The sequence below is a fragment of the Balaenoptera borealis genome, assembly GCF_965194805.1.
Source record: "Balaenoptera borealis genome assembly, chromosome: 1".
Classification (NCBI taxonomy): Eukaryota; Metazoa; Chordata; class Mammalia; order Artiodactyla; family Balaenopteridae; genus Balaenoptera; species Balaenoptera borealis.
In genome coordinates, this window is record NC_138860.1 from 103,212,490 (window position 1) to 103,221,272 (window position 8,783).

Genomic DNA, 8,783 nt, shown 5'->3' on the forward strand with positions numbered 1-8,783 from the left:
TCAAAACTAAACTAAAATCATAGCATTAATTACAATGTTTGTGCTCTTTTAGCTGGAGAGTATCAAACTACTCTAGATGGGTAAAAAAAGCAATCAAAACTTTGTAAACTAACAACCAACTTCAAATTCCATATTTTATCTAAATTGACATTTGTTGAATTTTTATTGTAGTGTGACTTGTATACACACAGTCATATTTAATGCTTCAAACGTAATTTTACCACTGGTTTAAAAATTCATTCACTCATTCTCCCCCCAAATATTTATTGATTGCCTACAATGCTCCATGTACTATTTTAGGCGCATGGAATATAGCATTAAACAAATTAGCAAGCAAATAAATACATAAAACTCCCTGCCCTGATGGAGCTTCCATTCCATCAGACAGACACAGACAATTATAAATTAGCAAAATAAATTAGAAAAACATATATGCAAAAGTGGTAAATGCTATGAAGAAAAATAAAGCAGGTTGAGGAGGTGGAGTGTGTCTGAAGTGGGAAGGGGCAGGTTGTAATTTTAATTGTGACAGGATAAAGTAAGGTCACCATTGATTTCATTAAGAAAATGACATTTGAGCAAAACCTTAAAGAAAGTGAGAGAGTTAGCTATACAGATGATAGGAAGAGGAAGCTGCTAGAGCAGAGGCCCTAGGGTGGGGGCATTTTTGGCTTGAGGAGGGAGACTAGTGTGACTGGAGCCCTGGAGGGAGAGGAGCAGTGGAGGCGGGGTTAGAGACTTAAGGAGAGCAAAGTCATGGAAAGTCCTTTAGAACATTGCAAGAACTTTGGCTTTTACTCTGAGGGGCATGGGGAGTCAAGGAATAGTTATAATCAAAGGTTGTATTCATTTTCATTTCTACAGCAAAGGATTTCTCTGCCTGAAAACAGATTTAAGTGGGCATTGGTAGATACAGGAACACAATATTACGGACCATTGCAATAATGCCAATGAGATATGGTGATGACTTATACTAGGATAAAATCAGTGGAGGGGGGGTCAGAAGTAATCACAGACTAAGTGTTTTAAAATAATTCAAATACAGTAAAAAGTAAAAATAGTATTATTATGAACCTCATATACCCATCACCAATAAAGAAGAATTATCAATATTTTGCCATATTTGCTTTATTCCTCTTTATCATTTTCTTCCTTACAAAGTGTTTTAAAGCAATTCCTAAGTATCTTGTAATTTCCCCCCTAAGTGATTTAATAGCATTTCCCAAAACTACAGTTATTATGACCAGAAAAAGTAATGATATTCCTTAGTATCCTCTAATATCATAATCAGATTTCCATAATCAAACTTCATTCAGTTGTTTTAAAACGTATTTATACAGTTGCTTTCTTGAAATCAAGATCTAAACAAATTTTTTACATGGCTTTTTGTTTTATTGTGTCTCTTAGATCTCTTTATTGTAGAACAGATGCCAGTTAACTTATTTTAAGTGAGTCTCTAGTAGACAACATGTAGTTGGATCATACTTATAAAAAATTTATTCTGACAATTTTTGCCTTTTAATTGGACAGTTTAATCCATTTAAACTTAAAGTAATTAGGGATAAGAAAGAATCTCTGCCATTTGCTATTTGTTTTGGTTGTGTCTTTGTTGTTGTTTTTCATTTTCCTCCATTAGTGCCTTATTTGCCCTTATTTGATTCTTGATTCTTTATAGTGTACAATTTTTATTCTGTTTTCATTTCCTTTTCTTTTTTTAAGTTATTTTCTTATTGGTTTCCCTGAGGACTACAATTAATCTTTTAAACTTATTACAATCTATTTTGTACTAATACCACCTTATCTTCAATAGTGTACAAAATCTGCTCCTATACAGCTCTGTCCCTTCCCATTTATATCGCTGTTGTCACAAATTACATCTATATGCATTGTTGCCCATTAACATAGATTTTAAATTAATGTTTTATGCATTTGCCTTTTAAATCACATAGGGAAAGAAAAGGGAGTTGAAAAATACAATAATACTGGTTTTGTATTTGTTACGTAGTTACCTGTACCAGTGTTCTTTATGCTTCATATGACTTCACATGGCTGTCCAATGTCATTTTATTTCATCCTGATGTACTTTCTTTAGCATTTCTTATAGGGCAAGTCTACCAGGGACTAACACCCTCAGCTTCTATTTTTCTGGAACTATCTTAGTTTCTTCTTCATTTTTGAAAGATAGTTTTGCCACATATGGAATTCATTTTTTTCTTTCAGCACTTTAAATATGTTATTCCACTGCCTTCTGACCTTCATAGTTTCTGCTGATTAATTGGCTATTACTCTTATTGAGGATTCCTTGTGTATGACAAATTGCTTCTCTCTTGCTTCTTTCAGGATTCTCTCTTTGTCTTTCAACAGTTTGATTATAAAATGCCTTGGTATAGATCTCTTTGTGTTTATCCTTCTTGGAATTTGCTGAGCTTCTTAGGTATAAAGGTTCATGTCTTTTATCAAATTTGGAAGGTTTTAGGCTATTATATTTTCAAATATTCTTTCTGACATTTGCTCTCTTCTCTCTTTCTGGGACTCACATTATGTTTATGTTGGTACACTTGGTGGTGTTGCACAGGTATCTTAAATTCTGTTCATTTTTCTTCATTCTTTTTTCTTTCTGCTCCTCAGAGTGGATAATTTCAGTCTTCAAGTTTGCCAATTCTATTCTGCTTGCTCAAATATGCTGTTGAAAAGCTCAAGTGATTTCTTCATTTTAGTTAATATACTTTTCAGCTCTAGAAATGTTTTTTTCTTTTTTATATTTTCTACCCCTTTATTGATATTCTCCATTTGTTAAGACATCTTTCTCCTGGCTTCCTTTAGCTCATTTATCATAGTTAACACTGAGTAAGTCCAATGTGTCTACTCCCTTAGGGACAGTTTCTATTAAATTCTCTTGTGAATAGATCATATTTTCCTGTTTCTTTGCATACTCTATAATTTTTGGTTGAAAATTGCACAATTTGACATATTATAATGTAGTAACTCTGGAGATTATAATATTCTTGTCCTCATGGTTTGTTTTTATTGCTATGTGTATTATAGCTCTTTGTTTAATGACTTCTAAAGTATTATTTGTAAAGGTTGTATTCTTTGCCATGTGTGGTCTTTGAGATCTCTGCTCCTTTAACTTGTGGTTAAGTTAGAGTTTTGACAGAAATTTCCTTGAACACCTGGAGTTAAAAAAAACAAGAAACAAATAAACAAAATAACTCTTCTAGTCTTTGCAAATTGGCTCGATGTTGGTGTACTTGTTTAATGTTTAGCCAGCCTGTTTACAATTATGCTTTAGCCTTCACTTACAGCTTTTACTGAGCCAGAGGTGAAAACTTAAGGTCTTCTCAAGGTCTTTCCTGAACATGAGTCCTGCCCATGACATGGACATGGCTTTCTAAATCCCCTAGTATTTAAATACCCAAGGAAACTTTTCACTGCCCTAATTTTCCAAAGAATATCTCTTCCTAGCTTTTATATTTTGCTCCAGATGGAAACAGGTTTTCTCTTTTCCTTTCAATGTTTTTGAGAAAGGTCCTCTGTGACCTGAGGGTGTTCTACTTAGGAAAATCAAAGACAGGTGCCTTGCATCAGTCCTTTAAGTAGCCCTCAGACAGATCAAACAGAGAAACACAATTCTTTGAGAAGGTCTGCTATGCTGTCTCTGGAATAAGGAAGCAGGATTCAACACTAGGAAGATTAACTGCCATCTTCAAGACCCCAGTAGACCCAAGGAAGGAGGTGGTGCAAGGACAAGTAAAATGACACAAAGGTCTTCTGCCATATCTTGGCTTCCTCTTTCTTCATTAAACCTTTGTTTGGTTGATGTGGACCTTTACCTATTTTTTCAGAATTTTAACAGTGTTGATTCTGACAGCTTTTGGAGATATCTACACCAGCATTTTTACTGACATTATTTCCTTCACTTAAAATTTAATTATATGTCTCTGACTATGAGTGAAATCGAACATCTCTCTATGCGTCTGAGGGTCTTTTTATATCTTCTATAAACTGTTCATAATTTTTGCCCATTTATCTATCAGGCTGGATATATCTTTTTTTTTTTTTTTTTTTTTTTTGTATGGCTGTGTTGGGTCTTCGTTTCTGCGCGAGGGCTTTCTCTAGTTGCGGCAAGTGGGGGCCACTCTTCATCGCGGTGCATGGGCCTCTCACTATCGCGGCCTCTCTTATTGCGGAGCATAGGCTCCAGACGCGCAGGCTCAGTAATTGTGGCTCATGGGCCTAGTTGCCCCGCGGCATGTGGGATCTTTCCAGACCAGGGTTCGAACCCGTGTCCCCTGCATTGGCAGGCAGATTCTCAACCACTGCGCCACCAGGGAAGCCCCAGGCTGGATATATCTTGAAGAAGCAGGAGAGTGTGGCAAAAAAAAAATGCCAATTGTCCTCAGCCAGTGTCCAATCTTCCCTTCTCTGTCATAGTACAAGAATCCCTAATTTTTATTTATTTTTATTTTTTTCCAGTTTTTAATTTTATTCTATGGATGTACACCTATAGTCAAAATGTACTTCTAATAATAATAATAATTTTTTTACTTCTCAATTAACCATGCCTTTTTTAGAAAACAAATATATTAACATAAACAAAGAGAAGAAAATAAAATCATCTACAACCTCACAACTTAGAGGTAACAACTATAAGCATGTAGGCGTAAAACACTCTATACCTTTTAACATGAAATATCAAAAAAATGACCATACTTGTACAGATTTGTAATAGAGAATGATTTTTTAAGATTGATATGCTTAATTGAGCAAAAATGTAAAAATATTCTATTTATAAAAACAGCACAAACATTTCAGCAAATGATGCTGGAAAAATTAGATACCCATAAACTGAAAAAGTGAACCTTGACCCATATATCTCATCATGTGAAAAAATTAACTCGAACTATACCATAGACCCAAGTGTAAAACCTAAAACTGTACAACTTCTAGAAGAAAATACAAGATACAATCTTTCTGACTTTGTCTTAGGCAAAGATTTCTTTTTTTATAGTGGTTAAATACATATAACATAAAATTTACTACCTTAATCATTTTTAAGTATACATTAATTAGACCAAGGGCTGACTAGAATAAAGTCTAAATCTCCCAGCCTCTCTTGCAGCTAAGTTTAGAGTGATGATTAAATTCTGGGCAATGCGATGTTTGCAAAAGTAATGTGAGCACTTCTGAATTTTACCCTTTAAAGGAAGGGGTATGAATTTCTTGCTCCATTCTTTCCTCCATTCCATTGCCTGGAATGTGAATGTGATGATGATACATTTGGGACCATACAAGATAAGGGCAGTTTTCTTTTTTTTTTTCTTTTCTTTTTGTGGTTATAAACAAGAATATCTTTATTACTAAGAAATCCCACTGAAGTTTTTAGGGGTGAAGGCCATGATGTACGCAATTTACTCTCAAATTGTTCACAAAAAGGATACACTTGTTATTTGTGCTATTCTTATTTTTGCAGGATAAGGGCAATTTTCTATCATGAAGCAATAGCATAGTAAATGCAAGGCCCTTAGAAAACTTTATGGAGCATACCTGCCAAGCCAGACTTTAATCTCTATTTTCCATTTCATTACATGAAAGGAAAAGATATTTCTGTCTCATTTAAGCCACTGTTATGTGGGTTTCTTTCTCATACAACATATCCTATATCCCAACTACACAAGATCCACTGAGGATGGTTCTAGTTGTCAGCAGTTATTGACATTAGAAGATCAAGTAGACCTGACATCTAAAGAATCCATTAAGGACAACATGCAAAATGAATATATAATTACTCATACCTCTAACAGCATTTTAATTATTTATTAGAATGAAAGAAAAAAATAGAAAAGAAAGAAAAATCCTGGTGATAAGGACAATCTTGTTTTTATTTAAAATACACAGATTTTTAAGAAATGTGAATATTTTTTATTGCTGGCATGGCATAGTGGGAATTAGGATATAAGAGTAAAGAAGCAAAGTTAAAGCTAAATTATTTGCTGCTTAAAAAAAGAAGAGAGAAGGTGTCAGTAGTATGAACGGTTAGAGCCAGTGAGGTTTGGAGAGAGAGTAGGGAAAAGATTAAGAAAGAATTTGTAACCAAGAAGTTACTCTGGGAAGAAACAGATGATAAAGATGTTTGGAGAAAAATTAATACATACTATATGATGTAACTTCTACCTTCTCACTTAATCTTCAGTAAAATCTAAATAGTTCACTATCATTATAGAAATCATAATTGCCATTTAATAATACAAAGACATATTGAATTCTGATTTAACGCTGTATAGATTGCATGAAAACACATTCTCTCTAGAGAGGTTCAATCAGATCTGTACTACATAGTACGTAATTACATATTGAATTACACAGTATGTATACACAGTTATAAATTCTAGGTATACAAATGTAAACAAGATAAAAATATGCATCCTCCAAGATTTCACAATCTAAAAAGTCATAAAATGAAGCAAAAAGTGACAAAACAATGTAACGAATGTTGGATACTAGGGATATGTAAAGGTGCTAAGACAGTGCAGGAGAGAGAAAGACTAAATCTAGTCATAGGGTAGGGAAAGAGGAAGTATCAAATTATTTCAGGAGGTAATACTTTTGTGGAGGCAGGTTGGAATTCTTCATGAAGTGAAGGAAAAAGAACCCTAGGTAAGAGGAATAACAACTACTTACAAATGTATAGAGGTATGAGCCAGTCAGACAGAGAAAGTCAAATATCATATGATATCACTTATATGGGGAATCTAAAGAAAAAAAGGGTATAATTGAACTTATTTACAAACCAGAAATAAACTCTCAGAAATAGAAAACAAACATGGTTACCAAAGGGGAAAGGAGGGGGAGGGATAAATTAGGAGTTTAGGATTAACATATCATCTACACGCTACTATATATAATATAGATAAACAACAAGGGCCTACTTATAGCACAGGGAACTGTATTCAGTATCTTGCAAAAATCTATGATGTAGAAGAACCTGAAAAAGATGTATGTATATATTTGTATATATAGACCTGAATCACTTTGCTGTACACCTGAAACTGACACAGCATTGTAAATCAACCATACTTCAATACTTCTTATCTTTTTTAATTTTTGGCCATGTTGAGCAGCATGCAGGATCTTAGTTTCCCAACCTGGGATCGAACCTGCATCCCCTGCAGTGGAACTGCAGAGTCTAACCACTGGACTGCCAGGAATGTCCCCTGCAAAAATTTTTAAGGGGTATGAGCCAACATTTTACCTCAGTGGCCTACAAGTGGTTTAGTATTGTGAGAGTCCAGGATTTTTAAGGGGGACTGAAAAGAGATGCATTGAGAGAGTTATACACTTTTTCAAGACATCCTAAGGACTTTTTGAATTCTCCTTTCATGTGGAAGAATTAAAACAATAGCTTCACTTATTTATAAAACAAAGCTTTTCCTAAGCATCTATTTGTTCCAGATACTGTTTAGATAAAAACATATGGAGGGAGTAACCTCATATCTTAATGGGAGGAGAAAAATTTTTAAATAAGTAAAAAATATATTACAAATACATTAAGAAACATATATTAAGAAAATAAGATACTATGTTTCTGGGGGAGAAAATGAATTAATGTTATAGAGAATATGATGTGGGCAGGGAGGAGAGAGATTTGCTTTAGCTAGAGTAGTCACGAAATGCTTCTCTGAGGAGGTGATATTTGTTGAGACCTGAATAAGAAATAGAGAACCATGTAAACATTCACTGGAAGAAGTTTCAAAGCAGAATCAATAGCAAAGGCACAGAAATGAGAGTAAGCTTGAATGTTTGAGGGGTGGAAAGAAAGCCAGTGCTATAGACTGAATGATTGTGTGTCTGCAAAATTCATGTGTTGAAATCTAATCTCCAGTATAATGAGATTTGGACGTGGAGCCTTTGAGAGATGATTAGGTCACAAGGGCAGAACCTCATGAACAGGATTAGTGTTTTTATAAAAGAGACCCCAGAGAGCTCCCTTTCCCGTTCTGCCATATGAAGACACAGTGAGAAGACAGTCATCTATGAACAAGAAAGTGGTCCTTCATCAGACTTCAAATCTGTAGCACTTTGATCTTAGACTTCCCAGCCTCCAGAACTGTGAGAAATAAATTTCTGTTGTCAAGACAGACTGAGTAGACAAGCCACCCAGTCTATGGTATTCTGTAATAGCATCCCAAATAGGTTAAGACAACTATTGGATGAACATAGTGAATAAGAAGTAAAAATGAGCTTAGAGAGTCAGGTAGGGGCCAAATTATATAGAAATATGTAAAATAGGTAAATTAATATGGATATGTTTGATTTCAATAGAAATCCATTGGAAGCATCTATGCATGGAATGGCATGATCTTTTAGAAAGATACTTCTGGCTTTTATGTGGAGAATAGACTGTACTTAGGCAAGAATGAAGCAAAGTATTCTAGTTAGGGAGCTATTTCAGAATCCTAGACAAAAGTAGTATGGAACTGCAATGAGAAATGGAAACAGTGAGAAATATTTGAATCTGGAGTATATTTTGGCAGAAGAGATGTGACAGACTATCCAGAACGAATAGGTGCGAGATGTGAAGAATCATGACTCATACTCCTGTCTGAGCAAAAATGTAGATAGATAACTATGCCAATACCTGGGATGGGGAAGGTTTGGGAAGAGTGTATTTCAACAGGAGCAGCTTGAGGAAAGATGAAAATTATTTTTTGTGTTTTGGGCTTGTTAGCTTTCATATATCTACTAAAGAGAGTGGAAGTATTGATTAAGCACTGGAGCCTAGG

At 34.5% G+C, this 8,783-nt stretch overlaps 1 long non-coding RNA gene across 1 annotated transcript in view; it reads left to right on the top strand.

Moving 5' to 3' along the window:
- LOC309626351 overlaps window positions 1–8,783 on the top strand; it is a 43,435-nt gene that overhangs the window by 9,802 nt on the left and 24,850 nt on the right. The gene's annotated exons all lie outside the window — the stretch shown is intronic.